The sequence below is a fragment of the Protopterus annectens genome, chromosome 13.part0 (genome assembly GCF_019279795.1).
Source record: "Protopterus annectens isolate FY-2018-M chromosome 13.part0, PAN1.0, whole genome shotgun sequence".
NCBI lineage: Eukaryota > Metazoa > Chordata > Ceratodontiformes > Protopteridae > Protopterus > Protopterus annectens.
Genome location: NC_056747.1, coordinates 329,936,080 through 329,954,995, shown reverse-complemented (window position 1 = coordinate 329,954,995; position 18,916 = coordinate 329,936,080). Strand labels below are relative to the sequence as shown.

At 40.7% G+C, this 18,916-nt stretch overlaps 1 protein-coding gene across 5 annotated transcripts in view; it reads left to right on the top strand.

Moving 5' to 3' along the window:
- Positions 1-18,916, top strand: part of ARMC6 (armadillo repeat containing 6) — an 817,201-nt gene that overhangs the window by 98,024 nt on the left and 700,261 nt on the right. For 2 of the 5 annotated variants that reach the window (XM_044053934.1, XM_044053933.1), the window contains exon 2: positions 8,622-8,689. The exons of the other annotated variants lie outside the window; for them this stretch is intronic. The gene's annotated coding sequence lies outside the window, so the exon portion shown is untranslated. The remainder of the gene's footprint in view (positions 1-8,621; positions 8,690-18,916) is intronic. 5 annotated transcript variants of the gene reach the window in all.

Below are 18,916 nucleotides of genomic sequence, written 5' to 3'. Positions count from 1 at the left end.
AATCCTGAAGATGTTCTGATGACCCACTGATAACTGCTTTTATCATTCATTTACCTGCTCATTCCACACTTTTTAGAATGCTTCAAAAAACATTTCCTTGCTGGCAACTAACATTGTGGAGTTCCATTTTTGCTAAAGTTGAGGTTTCTGTACACTTTGCAGCAATGAATGCCTACTTTTGACCCATTACCTTAAAGAGAATACAGTTCGTAGCTGCCAGATTAGTTTACTAATTTCAGTCTGCATTAGTTGAGGAATGTGGCTGTCTGACATTTGAAATTAATCTTCTTAACTTCATTTCTGTGTATATATTGCAAATTGTGACTATTACTGAGTATATATTGCAAATTTGACTATTATAATATATATTTTAAATCATTGTCTCATATTGCTGTTTTGAATGATTTGTATGAGAACGTCATAGCTGAAAATGGCTCTTGGGTACAGTTTGCTTACCTTAAACAATAAGCAAGTAGTAGCACATGGCTGCCTTTTTTTCCTCATCCACAACTGTTGTAATCCATCTCATCTTTATTTATTATTTTTGCTTGTTTGACTTGCATTCCATTTTATAGAAACTATTTTCATTAATTTAGTTATTTTAACTATGCAGTAGTAATTTCACTTATTCTGCATGCATCCGCAGGTTTTATTAAGATTAATTCTGTTTTTTCTTAATAGTCTGTCTCTCTTTGATCATTTCTGATACCGTAGATTATTCTAACTAAAGACTCGTATTGTCTAGCAACTTTAATCTTTGGCTGTGTTCTTCACTTCAGTAACATGCATTTACAAGTCTTTGTAGGGTCATGTAAAGAATAATGTCATACGAGTGGCAAATTTTGTTAATCAAAAATTTCTGTACTTGCAGATAATTATTAATCTTCCTTTTCACCACAAAGTGAAAGCTCAGGTCCAGAGATTATTTGCTCTGGTTGTAAGTAAGTGCAGCTCAGTCATTATTCCGAGACAAAGTGAAGCATTTAGGACAAGTTTTTAGAAAATCTTATGGAAATTCGGGAACAGTGAGATGCAAATGAGGACTGTGTGTAAAATCTGAGACTCTCCCATGTAAATGAGGCACGCCTCCCACCTTTATATGACTCATGGTCACTTTTTGATTATCTGCATGTGTGAAAACACCTATCTAATCTACATGAGTGCACTCAATTCAAAGTCATGCATTTTGTTCAATAATTTAACAACAGGAGACGCACAGTGAAGCATTTCTTATAATTTTCAAGGGTTCACCTTTCCTTTGTAGTACTGTGTATGTTACACACATATCTTCTTTAGTATGTGTCAGAGAATGCATAGTGAAATGTAGACTTACAAGTCTTTGCTGGAAGGATAGGGAGGCTGATTAATTTTTCATGCATTTTAATCTTTAGTTACATGAAGGTTGCCTGCAGCATGGCCCTGAGCATTTATATTGCTAGAGACCAGTGTCTGCAGTAACCATCTCTACACATGTAAAAGTAATGAAGACAGCACTGAGTATGACACTTTGCACATCCAGAGAATTTGCAGGTGAAAATACAGTAATGTTATATTTACTGCTTTACCAGCAAGTCAGAGGCTAATCCCGAAGATGTTATACTGAAACCCACTGATAACTGCCTTTGTTCAGTAATTACCTCTGAATTTTCTTTTCTTTTAACTTGATTCATGCTTTTCACTTAACCTTTGAATAAATGTAAAGTCCAGCAGCATTCAGAATAGTGAACTGTAACAGATTAGCAAAGGTTTGGGCAGATTTACAGAGTTGTTGTTCAAATTAAGTATTGCCATGCTTACCTGAATGAATTGCATCAAAGCACATATGTGAAAGAGCATTCATTGGCATAGCTGAGTTTGTACAGGTGTGTTTCCAGGCAGCAAAGTGCTTGCGCATGCTCCAAGGCATTGTGCGAGCCTCAGGTTAACAGTGTGGTGCTGGTGCATGTGGAACTACACCATAGTATGCTCAGTTTCATACTTTGCTGTTCATTCTGTTTTGAACCTGGATGTTACACTATGTAGTCTGTTAAATCTCAGGACCATGTCTCTAGCTGGTCTGAAAGTTGAGTTCAAGGTTCTCCTTTACCTGCTGTAGACATTGCATCTGTAAAAGTTGATGAGTACTGCACCTGTTTACACCTAGAAAAAAATTGATATTTGGCCCAAGATGGAGGATCACCTCATGTCTTTGATGGGAGATTCCTCTGCTTTGGAGAGCTGAGCCTCCACAGGTACAATGACATGCAGAGGTGGAGGAGGGACCAGCTGGCTGAGTGGGTTTTCAGAGGTTCAGGCGAGAAGGCTAGATTTCTACAGTAAGTACCTTTTTTTGTAATTCTGTATTCAACTAATAAATAAAGTTAGGTATGTATTCTGTGTGTGGTCAACTATTAATTCTGCAAAGGTTAGAGAAAGTGTTTGTAATTGTATATCTGTGTTGCACAAACTGCTTCACGGGCGTATGTTTTGGAAAATGTTTGATGGTTGGGAATATCACACATTTGTGAGCTACCTTCTGAGTAATTTTTTATGTATATTGTAAATTATACCATTTTTGTTGCACTTGAGTTATAAGTAGTACTTCCGTAATTGTTGATGCTATTACTTGTGGTCATAACTCAGTTTGTTTGATTTTTTTTTTTTAGTCAGAATTATATTTTTAAACACATTAACTTGTATGTTGCACTACCGAGGGTCCCTAGTATACATTTCCTTGAGAGATATGAAATGCTGTTGATTGTGTATAGGGGATTTCCAGGATTTTGCTAGGGTTCAGGCACCACACACCTCATATGGGGAGAGGAAGGGGAAGCTATTAACTACATTTTGCGCATTAGCTTTGCATTAATGCAAACTTCAGTGCTTTAGGCCCTAATTACTGAAATATATTTCCTCACATGTGACTGATGACAATTTCATTGGAATATCATACAAGTTGAAGCAATGCATAATACAGGAACATTTAATGGCAATAAGTCATTGCAGCTTAGACTGGACACTTCATTGTTTACTGGCACATCACCACCTTCCCTTCCTGAAATTGACTGTCTGCTGAGGTTGTCATAGCAGTAAATGGTTCACCAGTATATAGATTAATACATCAGTCACCTTCCTCCCTGTGAAGGTATTTGGTGCCTCTGAATGCATCAATAACAGAAGTTCAGTACTACTTGTAACAGTGCATTTCATTTGCACAGTATTCCCTCATATTTCTTTTGCAGAAATTATACCTGCTTTACTTTACAGCCACAGTTTTAACGTTAACTATTGTAACTTATTTTCTGTGGTCCATGCTGTGAATCTTTGCTTACATTTGCAGAGTCAGATATTTTATTTCCTAATAACATTATAGAATAAAGGAGAAAAATGCAGGATGAAGGAGAGTTGATGATGTTTGTATGTATGGGTAAACCTATTACACATATTAGATACATTAGTCCTATAAAGAATACTGCACATACCTTCAGGTCTACTAACCCATTCTTTTCTCTTATCTGCTGTCTGCCTGCAAAATTAAATGAGTTTGGGGTAAACTTTAGGTGGATTACTGGGAGGAGAGAGAAATGGACCCAGAGCTGTAGGTACCACAACCCTGACTGCTAAGAAATGCAATTTTAGAGCCATACCCGCAACTGCCACTTTAGTACAGTCAATGTACTCTTTCTGCGCAATAAGGTTAAGTTCATGATGCATTTCTTTTTAATTCTGGTTAAGTGGTCATAATTTGTAGGTTCTGTCATTTGGGTCAAGAAACTTTTTGTTATATACCCCTTTCTCCATCTTAACCACTAGTTAGTCTCTGTTTCCCCAGTTTCCCTTCTTTTTACAGTTCTGGCTTCCACAAATTATTTCTTTCCAAACAATTCTAGATATGACCCTTTGCCCTATGGACCCTCTGACTTCTAAGGGAGTTTGCCTTGTAGCATACATTGCCTAGAGCCCATAAAATGAGGAAACCAGTCGGAGAGTGGTGAAACTGGTACCAGGAGCTGTTATTCACAGGTCATAGGAATTTGCTAGGCTAACGGCCCTAGAGCGCTTACAAGTCTAGCCATATTTATCCTGAGTTGCCCCAGTTGTCAGCGGTTAGTGTGAATGAAGTTCACAGAGGTAAGGGTCTATGGTAGTTAATATCAACTTCCCCTGTCCATCAGAGACATGGGCGCCACCCCAGTAGTGAATTTGCGGTCACCCATCCATTGATCCAGGTTGCATTTGATGAGGGTCAGGGAGGGGCTCTGTTCCACATGAATTGGAAGCTTGTTCCAGAGAAGTGGCATTCTCTTGGAGATGGGTCTGTCTCTCCACCATGATCTGTTCATGTCAGAGGCTAGGTTAAGATCCCTGAAATGAGTGACCCTCCTGCAGTTTGATTTACAAATGTATAGCATTTCTGTCAGGGCTGGGTCAGAGATTGCACTGTAAGCTAGGCATATGTCACCCCCTAGCAGTCGGTAAGAGACGGAATACAGTGAGAGGGCATTTTAGTCTTTCTGTCTAAGACTTGTTTTGTGTACCCTGTAATTTCTTGGTGAGAAACCTCTGTAGTCTCTCCAGTTGTTGCAGGTGTCTGGTGAGGTGCATGCAGGAGAGAGCATTGTACTCCATTATTGGTCTAATGAGAGCCGAGTAAAATGGAATTATAACATCTTTCAATCTAGATGTGATGCCTTTACTTGTAATACAAGCCACATAGAAGGATCTCTTTACTACTGTGGATACATGGTGGTCACAGTTAAGATTGCTATAAATCTGAGTACCCAGACCACATACCACTGGGTCTATACTTAGGGAAGTGCTGTATATAATGTAATTTTCAGGGATGCCAGCTTTCCTAAAGGGAGTAATAATGCATTTTTTTGCATTTAGCTTTAATCCTTGCTGTTGGCACCAGTCATGTGTCTGTATTAACCCTGTCTGTAGTATATTAACATTGCTGGGAGACTCGATGATTGCTTTGTTTGCAATCGGCAGTGAACTTGGGCAGCCACAGGCCATCCAAATTTGCCTTGACTTCTGATAAATAAATTCCAGTCAGTAATGGGCCCATGCCACTGGTAACTGGTCTTTTGCTAGAGGTGAAGTCACCCCCTTTGACAGTATGCGTCCTGTTGGCGAGCCACTTGACTACCCATCTAGTAATGTAGGGGTTAATTCCCAATTAGGAGAGTTCCTCTATAATACCCGAGTGGGGGATTGTGTCAAATGCTTTGGCTAGGTCAAGCTAGGCTGTATGCACGGTCTTTCCCTCGTTCAGGGCCTTGGTGATTTTCTCGAAAAAGTCAACCATATTTAAAAGGCATAATATATGTTTAATGAATCTGAAATGGGTGGGATCCAGAGTTTGGAGATGACCTATGTCCATGTTAATAAGGTCCATAATGATTCTTTCCAAAGGCTTGCAAATGAGGCTAGTCAAGCTTATGTGCCTATAATTCCCAGGGTCAGTTGATGGTCCCCCTTTGTGCAGAGAGATTACTGTTGCTGTCCTCTATTCTGATGGAGCATAGCCAGTTCTCAGGCTGTGGTCAAACAGGGAACCAATGGGTCTGCTAGATCATGTTTTAAGTTGTTTAAAATGCAACCTGGGATGTTTGGTCCCATTGATGCCATGTTTTTGGCCTCTGAGAAAACCAAGATGACCTGCTGTCTTGAGATAACAGGCTGAGTAGTGGTGGTAGGTATACTTTGGATGATGACTGGAGGGGACAGGGAGTGAAGTTTTGACCAAATCTGTCAGCTAGCAGGTTGGCTCTTGCCTCTCGTTGAGTACGGGTGGTGCTATCCACAGCCAGTTCAGTGTATTGCTGGGTATTCCCTTTTAGATTTTGAATGTAGTTAAAGAATGCCTTGTGATTATCCTTAGCTAGGGAGGCTATTTTTGCTTCATAATTAGCTTTGGAGGACTTGACAAGATCTCTAATTTGTTTAAGCTAGAGAGAGAGATTTATTTTTGTGAGCCAGTACCCTGTTCTTCTTGGACATTAGTTTCTTTCTTGTGTTGTATATCCTGTTTATACTAGCGGTCCACCAGGGTGACTTGTTTTTTTTTTGGCAAGACTTGATTTTTAATCACGAATTAGTAGGATAGGAGGAGATGAGATAAAAATGGTGATGTATAACCAGTCAACAGGAAAGTCCCCAGGAGTAGATGGTATTCTGTGTGGAAGTTTGGAAACTAGGATGGAAAAAGCTGATAAAAATCTTAAAGGCTTTGTTTAACAGTATTTTAAGAGGAGAAGCACCAACATCCTGGAAGAAAGCTGTGGTAGCTGTAATAACTAAAGAGGGTAAAGGTCCATTAGGTCCGGCTTCATACAGGCCAATTTCAATTCTGAAGCATGATTATAAAGTGTTTGTCTATTATGACTAAAAGAATGGCAAAGGTGATGCCAAAATTGATAGACATGGATCACTGTGGTTTTGTGGATTGGAGACAAAAATTTGACAACATTAACAGAACAATGATGATCCAGAGGGAAGTTGAATGTAAGGAAATGCCTCTGCTGCTCATGTGTCTTGATGCAGAGAAAATGTTTGACAGAGTTAGCTGGGAGTTTGAGTAGGGCAGTGGAAGCATTTGCATTCCCTGATAAAATTTATAAGGTTGATTAGGAGGATATATATGGGATCAGAGGTGAAAATTGAAGTGGGTGGGCTGCTCTCTGATAATTATTGCTAGAGCAGGGGAACCACATAGGGGTGCCCTCATTCCCCTTTGTTATTTGCACTTTATTTAGAACCATTGGCAAAGAAAACAAGAGACTCATAAATTCAGGGATATAATTGATATTTTAGTGAAGAAAGGCCGACTGTATTTGCAGATGATATTATTTTGTACCTGATAAAACCAGAAAATGACATTTCAGTGTTGAGCATTTTGAGGCAGTTAAAAAATCTTTTCAGGATACAAAATTAATGAAGTTTAAACAAAGACAATAGCTGTAAATTATGTGCCCACAAATGGATTGGTTAAGCAGTATCCATATTTATTGGGGCATAATGAAATGATGTACTTAGGATTTTTTGTGGCAGCTAAGGATATGTGGGTAGAGACTAAAAAGATAATACAAAAACTGAGAAATTGGAAGCTCTGTTATATGGATATGGATAGCGAGATACAAGCAGTTAAATATTTTTAGTCTCTTTAGTTTTATACACAAGTCAGGCATATTTTTATCAGCCAGAGGAGAAGTGGGATAGCAATTAATAAAGAGCTGAAGGATTTTATCTGGAAGGGGAAGACTGCAAGAGTCAAGTGGGATAAGCTGATTCTTCCAATTGAACAAGGCATTTTGGGATTACTTAATTTGAGGTGGTATTTCAGAGCTACACAGTTGGGCTCCTGTACATAGCACAACCAGAAACCTATAATTCAAAGTGGAAAGGGATGATGAAACAGGGGAACTGAAGAAACAAGAAGAGACTGGGAATTTGGATGCAGATTCTTAAAAAGAATAACTGTAACCATGCAGAATATTATATTCATAAAGCAGCAGAAAGTATTTTAAGAAGTAAACCAACACGGGAATTGAGAAAAGAGATTCTGATGATAGGGATGTCTGCAATTAGGGATGCAGATTATAGGCAAGATGAGCTGGAATTTATTGGAGAAAACTTGTAAAAGAAAACGGGTATTGGGAAGAAATAATTAGAGATAGAAATGTAATAGAATGGGAAGAGTACAAGAATTTATTTGGACTGCAGGACAGAGATTACCTTCCCTGTCAAGGATTGATATCAGAATATAGGCAAAGAGAAAGAAATAGGATGATCCTGAGCGAAAGTCCAGCACTGGTAGAGTTTTAGTAGAAGCTGGAACAGAAGTGACTGTTAAAAGAGGAATAATTAGTAGAACATACAAAATATTGCATGAAACTATAAGAAACAATCAGAGGAGGTTAGAAAAGATTGGGAAGAGAGATTGGATAAGCAATTCACAAAGAAACAATGGCAGGGATATATGTATATTTACAAATAGGCAAAAAAATCTAGAAGATGTAGGATTTTTGCTTGGAAATGTTTACATAGATAATGTTTATCCCCTGAGTAGACTCCAGAGAATTTTTCCTCTGGTGGACAGCAAATGTTGGAGGCGTGATGGGGAAGAAAAAGGTAATTGGGAGCATTTTCTGGAAGTGTAATGAGATGGCAGACTTTAAGGATTTCCTACAGGCAACTGTGTCTGAGATACTTGGTGAGCAAATTGGTGTAACTACGGAAATGTTTTTTCTGGGGTATGATACAGAATTGGAATTGCCTAGATATAGTAAGCCCATGGTGAGTATAAGTATGTTGGCTGCCAAAAAAAAAAGCAATTTGGAATTGTGGGAAAAATACAGGGGAGGAATAAGGTTTAAAAGAAGGCAGAACTTGAATGAGCTGTGCAATGTTTGACTGACCAATGGTTGTCTAGATTATAAGTGATGTGTATAATGCTTACAACTAGGATTATGTCAGTATTATTTGGGATGTAAAATGCGTATAGCTGAGATAGTCAGTATGGTTTGTTTTTATTTATATATAAATGTACGAATGCCCATGTCATAAGTGATAATTTAATAAAGATTTTTCTCTTAAAAAAAAAAAAAATAAAAATCTTCCTCCTGTTTAAATTGCAGCAATTTACGGGCAGTCTCCCTAAGAAGGACCAGCCTGGAACTCCTGGTTTCATTGTTTCATCATAAAGGTCTGTAGTAATTGTCTTGCTTATTATTTGCACCTTTTCATATCTCCCTCTGTTCACAGATAATACTCAGATGTATAGAAAGAAGCCAGTTTCATTTATAAGCTACCAGGTTTAAGAAGACATATTTGTTTATCATCTTGTCTGCTCCCAACAATGCCAATACTCCTTGAATGTACTCTGGGTCCCTTCATTAAAGTAGTACCTTGTTTATAGGAACTACTATGTGAAGATTAATGTAGATTGCTGGTTGTAGTATTCACTAGCTACCTTAAGTTCACTGAGATGTTCTTTAGTGATGTGACCAAACTTGTTTGATTCAACTGCCTAAGCACCTTCTTGGGGAATTGTATACTTTAGTCTTAGAAACTAATTAAATTCCTTGGGTTTGCAACTTACTAAATAGGGAAAATGAGGGTTATAATAAACTCTGTCTAGGTCTGTTTTCCCACTTTATTAATTAATTTCTCAGAACTTAGCCTTTGAAGCCTTGCTCTTACATTTTTGATCTTTTCCTTCATCTAAGTGTACTTGGTACTCTTTTCTACACTGATGAGCTTATCCTTTTTATAGCAAATGATTCCACTTAGTTGCTAGCAGTTCTGCTTCGTCATCATGTAGGACTAACTTTTCTTAGCTGTGCAGTACATGTATAACTGTCAAATGCAGCAAAGGCCATGCTCTGTTTGAAATGCAGATAGTTTTTGACCATTTCAACTTATCTGCTATGTGCTAATGCTGGCAACTCTGTCTGTGGAAACTCTACATACATTTGAGTATGTACAACTATTGCTAGGCCCTCTCCTTTTAGTTGCTGTATACATAGATATTGAATGTTCTAAAAACTGGCATATAGAGTCCGTAAGCCACTTTTGGCTTAGTGTCTTTTGAAACTAGGCCTACCTTGGAAAACAGGTCCTGATTCCTGTTTAGTAGTAGTGGGTATATAACAGATGGTGTATAAGTGCTGCCCTCTGTCACCAGTTATATAATGGACAGGATGTATGGGTTTGACTCGCACACCAGTGCCATCAGTATTTGAATGTACTGTGGAGCCAGCAGTATGTGGTTTGAGTCCCACCACTGGTGCCCATTAATGTACAACGGGCAGTTGGTAGTAATGATATATAGTAAATGGCTGTTACCAAGGCAGCAGTGCACAACACTAAATAAGCTTCTAATTGCACAGCTACAGGTCAGTATTGCAATCACTGGCTTCCCAGGATTTCACCCATCTCAGGTAGAGTCAAGTGCCTTTCAGAGCAACCTTACCAACTTTATTTGAAACTTGACCAGAACTGTCTTGTGTGTTTGCATGTACACACACACACACACACACACACACACACACACACACACACACACACACACACACACACACACACACACACACACACAGTCTCTCTCTCTCTTTCTATGGGGGGATGCTACATGGTGAGTTTCTAGCACCAGTTGTTTCCATGCCTAGTTTATGATGCTCTGCCACAAGCTGGTCAAAACTAGCAAAGTAGGAGCACTCTCTACTGGTTCCTGTTAAAGTAAGCAAACCTTTAAATATTCAAATTTAGCTGTCCGCAGTTAACTTTCAATGGGTTGATGCTGCACAGTTGTAGGTACACATAGAATGTATAACCCCTTAAATTGATATTGTAAAGCATCAACCACAAGCATTCAAAGTGTTAAATAATAAAAGCCTGTACTTGAAATCAATAATTAACATAATCTTTTCAAGTAAATAAGCAAACGGGTAAAGGGCTTGAACAAGAAGTTGAAAATAAAATGTTCAAAAAAGACAGATGATGACTAGAAATTGTCTGTTTCTCACTAAAAATGTACTTTGCCCTTATTGTTTTTGGCCTTTCAATCCAAAATGAAAGTTCCGAATCCTTACCAACAGTATAGCTTGAGCACTTTTACTAACTGTATCCACCGGCAAGCAAAGCAGCAACTCCTGTAGCTTCTGTACTGTTACTGTGTAAATATTGGCATGCACCTATACAAGATTTCCTCTGACTTTTAAATTTTAGAGCATGGCCTTCCTCTTTTCTCAGCTGCATACTTTTGGGGGGAGTAGTCTCAACAACCGGCTGTTCAAAAAAGGCACCACCATGTGACCTAGTCTGAGTCTTCAAGCAGCAGACTTTGTAATGGTGTAAATAGTCAAGAGGGAAGGCTCAGATTTGCCTCCAAGCTGCAGTACATTTTCACAGTGGCAAACACTGTTTTGTACCATTTTTCACTTTGCCTTTTACATATTACACTTTTGCTGAATAGGTGCATACAGTGCAATTTTTTTGCTACTACCTTGATTTATTACAAATTATGTATTTTCTTTTAAAGTGCCTTCACATAACCTATGTTATTACAGTTCTTCTCGCAGGATATGCAGATTGTTTTAGACTTGTTAGGCACTTATTTTGATTAAATCCTGTATATAATTGAGTAGACTAAATGGGACAGTATTGTCAAACTTTGGAATAAGTTGTGACGCCCGTGCACTGGCCCAGTAATCAAGGAACCACAATCCTCACCACTAACACCAGAGATGGGCGTGCAGATTGGGAGGATAACAAGTACACACAGTAAAGTACAATTTGCCTTAAGAGCAGACAGGGATCACAGTCAGTCTGGGGCTGGTTTCTCCCTTTCTCTCCAGATCCTCGATAAGACTCCCCACTGGCACTGCTGTAGGGTCCAGATCTCAGCCTAGTGGTCAAGCTAAAACCTCTTCATTTCAACACAGTGCTAGTCAAGAGTTCAGACACAGGAACTTTAAAATGATACTGTAGGATAGTCTGACATAAATATAGAAAACAGCTAGTCTAATCTTACTATTTTCTATCTATTTCTAAAAGAAGTACTAAGTTGAAAATAAACTTACATACATCCAGAGCAAAGGCAGAGTGCTAGTGAGTAGATGTGTTCATGTTCAGACAAAAATCCAAAATGCTTAATTCTCTCTCTCTCTGAGAAAGTCTTAAATTGATAACACAGTACTGCTGAGTCATTTCACATTACATCATTCTTGACACTCTAGTTCCCAGGCCAACAGAAACTCAAACTTTACATTTCTTAGTAAGCTTGCTCCTGTCCAGAAAGACAGTATACGTGTAAAGCCTTAGTAATTATCTCTCAAATCAAGCCAATAGTAATAATTCCTTAGTCCAGAACATCCTGTCTCCGAGCATTGAGATCAAACAGTCATAAAACACTTTACTTTACCAGCTTTCCAGCAGAGTGCACTGTGGTTACGTTTTTGAAGCTTAGTGCAACATGTAGTTTAATCATAACATATAGTTCTCTTTACATTTGTAGAACAAGCCTGTGGATTACATTAATATTTGCAATGACATAGCATTATTTACAAAATTCTATCTGGCTGGGCTGGCAGCCCCCCCCCCCACTGAGAACTCAAGCTAGCTTTTCAAGTGACCCTTGAGAAATGTTGCTTGAGAGGGTTAGGTCTGTCTGAGCATACCTTACCCCATTCCCTGTCTTGAGAGCCCATCTGCGTTGGCATTGCTAATCCCACTGTGGTGCTGCACTGACATATCATATGCTTGCAACCCTAAGCTCCATCTTAGCAACTTGGCATTTTGCTGACTGGCTCTGTGTAACCATGTTAGGAGATTGTGATCGGTAACTACAGTGAATTTTCTACAATACAAATAAGGGTGAAGTTTCTGCATTGCCCGCACTGTGGCTAGACATTCCTTTTTTACAGCTGCATAGCATTCCTCCGTGGGTTGGAGCCTACGACTGAGATAAACCACTGGGTGCTCTTCTCCCTCTGAAGAAATCTGGCTAAGTACAGCCCCCACCCAATGTTTTGAAGCATCCACCTGCACAACAAATTCTTTGCTATAATCTGGACTGGCTAACACAGAGAGTCCTCCCAAAGCTTCTTTAAGATTCTGGATTGCTTGCTCACATGGTGTGGTTCACACTACCTTATCTGGCCTGTTTTTCCTTGTCAGGTCTGTGAAGGAGCAGCTATGGTACTATAACTGGGGATGAACTTTCTGTAATACCCTGCTGTCCCTAAGAATGCCATCACCTGCTTTTTGGTAACTGGTGCAGGCCATGCCTGAATGGTTTCCACTTTGGCAGGTTCTGGCCTGATCTTACCACTCCCCACTCTATGTCCCAGGTAGGAGACCTCTGCCATACCCACCTGACATTTGCTTGACTTAATTGTCAACCCTGCCCTCTGTAGTGTGCTCAGCACCTCCCTGACATATTGAAAGTGCTCTTGCCAGGAATGGCTGTAGATGGCAATATCATCTAGGTAAGCAAGGGCAAACCCTCCTGCTAGGATATGATATACCAGCCTCTGGAAAGTTGCTGGGTCATTTTTCATCCCAAAGGGCTGTGAACTCATACAAGCCAAAAGGAGTCACAAAGGCTGACCTCTCTCTAGCACTGGGAGTCAAGAGCACCTGCCAGTAACACTTGGTAAGATCAATGGTGATAAGATACTTAGCCTCACCCAGCTGTTCTAGGGCCTCATCTGTCCTAGACATGGGGTAAGCACATCTCACTCTGTGTAACTATTTAATTTATTGTAGTCCACTCAGAACCTGGTGCTGTCATCTTTCTTTGACACCAGCACCACTGGGGAGGCCCAGGGACTGTCGGACTCTTGAATTACCCCTAGTTCCAACATTTCCTCTATCTCCTCCCTCAGAGTCTGTTTGACTCTCTCAGGCACTCTGTAAGGGGCCTGCCTAACAGGGCTTTGGGGTCCTGTATCCACCTAGTGCTGCACCAGGTGGGTGCACCTTGGTTTCCCAGTGAACATGTCCCAAACTCCTGTAACACTGCTTGGATTTCTCGAACTTGGGTAGGAGATAGCTGCTGGGACATTGCTACCTCTTCTACTGAGGTGTCGGTGTGAGCCTCACTGAGGAGATCCGTCGCCAGATCTCCCTCAGACTCCTCCTGCAACTCACTGCAAATACTCAACACAAGGGCCTCCCTATCATGGTAAGGGTTCATCATGTTAACATGGTACAGTTTGTGCCCCTGCTTCCTGCCTAGCAGTTTTACCATGTAGTTAACATCACTTACCTTTCTTACCACCTTGTAGGGTCTCTCTCAAACTTCCTGCAGCTTGTTGTGTCTGGCAGGAATGAGAACCATTACTTGCTGCCCTACAGGATCCTCTCTAGCTCGAGCATTCCTGTCATACTAGACCTTTTTCTGGTGTTGGGCTTCTGTTAGGGTCTCCTGGGCCAAGCCCATGTGTTCCCTGAGCCGTGTCCTGAGGTTTAGGACATATGCCACAACAGATTCCTTGTGAGATTCACACTCACCTTTCCACTCATCACAAATTAAGTCTAGAGGCCCCCCTCACCCTATGCCCATACAGCAACTCAAAGGGTGAAAAACCTGTGGATTTCTGGGGAAACTTCTCTGTAAGCAAACAGGGCAGATTTTTGTCCCAGTCCCTCTTAAATTGGTCTGCAAATGCCTGTAGCATGGACGTGAGTGTAGAGTTTAACCTCTCAACAAGACCATTTAGTCTGGGGATGGTAGGTTGTGGTCTTTAGGTGGTTCACCCCACAGTATTTTCGCAAACAAACCAGCAGGTCTGACATGAAATTGGCACCTCTGTCCATCAGTATTTCTTTTGGGAAACCTACCCTGCTGAAAATCTCTGACAAAGTATTTGCCACCTTTTCCACCTCAAGGAGAACAAAGCCACTGCCTCAGGGTATCTTGTAACATAGTCTACACTTTTTCCCTGTGGAACTTGGGGGTACTCAGAGGACCCAAAATATCCATAGCTACCCTCTGAAATGCCTCCTCAGTCACAGGCAAAGGCATCAAAGGAGCTTTCACCTTGTCTCTTGCCTACCTTTTGGCACTGCTCGCAGGTCCTGCAGTACCCGGTTACATCTCTGGAAATCCCAGGCCAGTAAAAGTCCTGCATAATACATCTCTTTGTTGTACGTTTTATGCCTGTATGACCTGCTAAGGGAATAGCATGGGCTATGGCTAGAAGCACCATATTGTAGGCTCTAGGCACTACCAACCGCAGTATTCTCTCACCTTCTAGCCCTCCCTCAGGGGTCCACTCTCTATACAGTAACTCTTTGTCCCAGTATACAGATTCCCCCTTCCCTTGAGAATCAAGTGCCTCACTAGCTACCTGCCTCAGGCCTTGCAGTGTTGGTTCTCTCTTTGTAACCCTTCCCAGCTACCCTTCCACAGAAAGGCTGGTATCCCCTGACAATGGTGCCTCACTGTCAGCATGGGTACTACTACTCACCTCTACCTTTGCAGTCACTGTGTCCAAGGGACCATCAGTACCCACAAGCAGCTATGACTCACTTTCAGTCCCAGTGTTACAGGATAGCTCTCTCCCTGAAGCAACCACCTTACCAGTCCTGGCTGCAAGTGTGCGGTCTGTCTGGGTGTCCCCAGGCTACCAGACCCACATGCTTGTCTCCAAGCCTGACTGCATGTAACTGCATTACCACATGGTACTGCCTCATCCAAATCCTTCCCTATCAGGACATCTGCAGGATGGTAGTTTGGTACCCCAGTTGTGTCAAGACAACCTACTATTGGCATTTTGTCTTTCCCACTTACTGGCACCCTCACCTTTTGTTCTCCACCTTGCCTCCGTGGACATCTGTATGCCACATGGCCCCACTGGTTGCATTCAAAACATTTATCCCTAGGTTCTGGACGTATACCTGGACTAGTGGCTTCCCCTGCTACTTTCAGATTCTGTTGGGACAGTCTGGGCTGCCCACCATGGGTTCCTTTAGACCCATGAGCAGCACTGGGTGTCCCCTTCCTGTGCAGTGATGCCCTGCTTGCTAGGTATAGGTCTCCCTTCTTCCCCCAACTCATCTGAAGTAGCACATTGTCTGTCAGCTAACAAGACCCTCATGTCCTCAGGCAAAGTGCTAAGGGCTTGTTCCCTCACCAAAAGGTTTGCTGGCCCTTCAGAAGTGGTGACCTGACATCCACTCACCCACCTATGAAAATAAGTACTTAGTTCAGCAACATATTCACACACACACTTTCATCTGCCTTGAGTTTATGCGCACAAAACTTTTTCCTCTAAGTTTCAGGTTTTGGCTTAAAAAATTCTAACAAACAATTCTTAACAGCAGTATAATCAAAAAATTCACAATCAGATAATTTAGACAACACAGTTACAGCTTTACCATGGAGTAAGGGGTTCAGGAACCGTAGCCAGAGCCTTTGGTTAACATCATACTGTTTACATAGTGTTTCAAACATATGAATGAAACTATCAAAATTATCCCCCTCTGTAAATTGCGGAAGAAATTTACTGACCTTTTGTGCTTCTGGGATCCAGTTACTCCCTTCCCCATTACCCCCATGAATCTGGCGAAGAGTCAGCATCTCCTTTTCATGCTGCATCTGTCTCTCCTTCTCCTCAGCTTCCAGGCATAGCATTTTCTCATTCTCCTCGGCTTGTAAATGTCTCAGTCTCTCTGCTACTTCTGTTTCCAAATGCCTGGCCTCCAACTCAAGTCTCTTTAGCTCCAGATGGATTTTTAAGTCCTCTGCAGAAAGGTTGGGCTGTCCATTCTCTAAGTGTTGTACATCTCCACAGCCAGTCTGATCATCCTCCTGGTTGCTATTCTCTGATGCAGCTGTGACCAAAGCTGCAATCATGTCTGCTCTAGTCAGGTTTCCATGTACTAGTCCTTTTAACCTGGCACATCCCAGCGAACTGGCTTTATTGTCAACTTGCCATACTGCTCTGCTGATATGTTTGCCTGCTGTCCCCGACTGATTAAGCTAACAAAAGAAATAGAACAGTTGTGATTTGAACTCTGAATTTTTACTGCGTGGCTGATTTTGGTGTACAAAAACACCTTCAGTGATCATTGTACACAAGCTACAGGAATTCATTATCCACACCACTACAAACCATTTAGTATGTGATGTGGCTAACTCACCACTATCAAACAATTAATATTTGATGTGGATATCACACCACTTTCAAATAATTAATATGTGAAGCCCGTGCACTGGCCCAGTAATCAAGGAGCCTCAATACTCACCACTAACACCAGTGATGGACGTGCACATTGGGAAGATAACAAGTACACACAGTAAAGTACAATTTCTCTTAAGAGCACACACGGATCACAGTCAGTTTGGGGCTGGTTTCTCCCCAGACCCCCAATAAGACTCCCCACCGTCACAGCTATAGGGTCCAGATCTCAGCCTAGTGATCAAGCTAAAACCTCCTCAATTCAACACAGTGCTAGTCAAGAGTTCAGACACAGGAACTTTGAAACAGTACTGTAGGATAGACTGACATAAATATACTAGTTTAATCTTACTATTTTCTATTTATTTCTAAAAGAAGTACTAAGTTGTAAATAAACATACATACATACAGAGCAAAGGCACAGTGCTGGTGAGTAGATGTGTTCAGGTTCAGACAAAATCCAAAATGCTTAATTCTCTCTCTCTGAGTCTTAAATTGATATAGTTCTCTTTACATTTGTAGAACAAGCCTGTGGATTATATTAATATTTACAGTGACATATAATTATTTACAAAATTCTGTCTGGCTGGGCTGACAGCCCCTCAGTTTTTCACACAAGCTTTGCAGTTTTTTCAGTCTCTCTGGTCAGAGAGTGAAGCTATCTTGTATTAAGAGTTGTGAGGATCTTTTCCTTTTTATTAAATTCAGATTGCCTGAATGGACACAGTGAAATGGTTTTTAAAGTGAACTTGTTATCAGCTTCCATTATTGCCTTTGTCATCATCACTACTTGGTTTCGAACTATACAACTGCGTTTGTTCCTTTATCTTCCTATCTCTAATCTCACTCGCATCATTCTCCTCCTTATCATGGGCATCATTTCATCTGTTCACTTTTTTAAGCCTTTATTGGTTAAAATACATAAATTCTATGGGCAGTATAAAGTGCATAGTCTATGGTGCATGCTTAGGTGCATGCATACGTACATAAAATCTAGAAAAATTGTGCAGACAGCTACAGTGTTATAAGCAGACTCAAGACAGTATCTCATACAGCTATGAAAGTATAAAATGTCTGTAACTAAAACTGTTATCTTTACTATTCCTTTTCCTAAAGATGTATGTAAACTGTTGCCTTAGTTTATGCTGCAGGCTACCTCAACTCCTAAACTTTCTGTAGTTGCCAACTCCAGTGGCTTAGATGGGTAAAGCCCTATTACTCAGTTGATGTGAGTTCATACATAGGCTTAGGCACCTGCTGGAGCTAGTGTGGAGGGGCATTAGTGATCTGGCATACCTAGCCCATCCCACTTCAATGAGGGCAGGATGTATGTTTGCTTGTTTTTGCTGCAGAATCTTTGATGGAGACTGGAGATACAGTACAAGTACTGACCGTAATGGTGGAAGGGAGTGCTTACAAGCATGTGAAGAGGGTTTAGGGCCTTAAAACTGCAGAAACCCTGGCTTCAGATGGGTGATAGCTGTACTCTCCACTGCTTGGCTCTTGCCTCCTGGAGGACCAAATGAGCTCTTACGTACGGTACTGGCTCGCAACTAAAAGAGGTTCTCTGAATTCTTCAGTTTAAGTGTACTAGTTTGATGTGTATCCTGCCTTCTGCCTTGTGAACCCTTTTTATATAGCTGGAAATGAGGTTGAGATATATAGGATTAGACAAAGTGATATTAGTTTGATGGCAGCTGGAAATAGGTTTCTTATATCTGACTGAGTAAATTAGTTACTAGCTATTGCTTACCTGGCTTACTCATGAGGATTCCTAGAATTAATTTGTGCTTGACATCTACATTAGCATGCTAGCATTGACGGCAGTTGTGGTTTAGGAGATAACCATACTGATTACTCTGAATTAGGGTCAGTAGTTGTTGTGGACAGAGAGCAACAGGTTACGTACAGTTTGGTGATCTTCCTTAGCATCTGTTAGACTTTGATTTATCATTGTACCTGGGACGAGTCTGGTCCTTCCTGGTAGCTAGCTACTATTTTTATTTATTTATTTATTTTAATTTATTTATTTATGTATTTATTTTAGCACTAGTTATGCGTATACCATGTCCACTGAAATTGGATCTTAATATGAAAGCCTTTGGCTTTGTGCCATAGAAGGATAAATCCCTGACTACTACCCAGATGACCTGAGTTTGAATATTTGCATGGGCACTGGAAAAGCTTTATTGGGGGGATGGAGGAAGTGAGTGGCTGACACTATCTGACCCATCTTGGGGGGA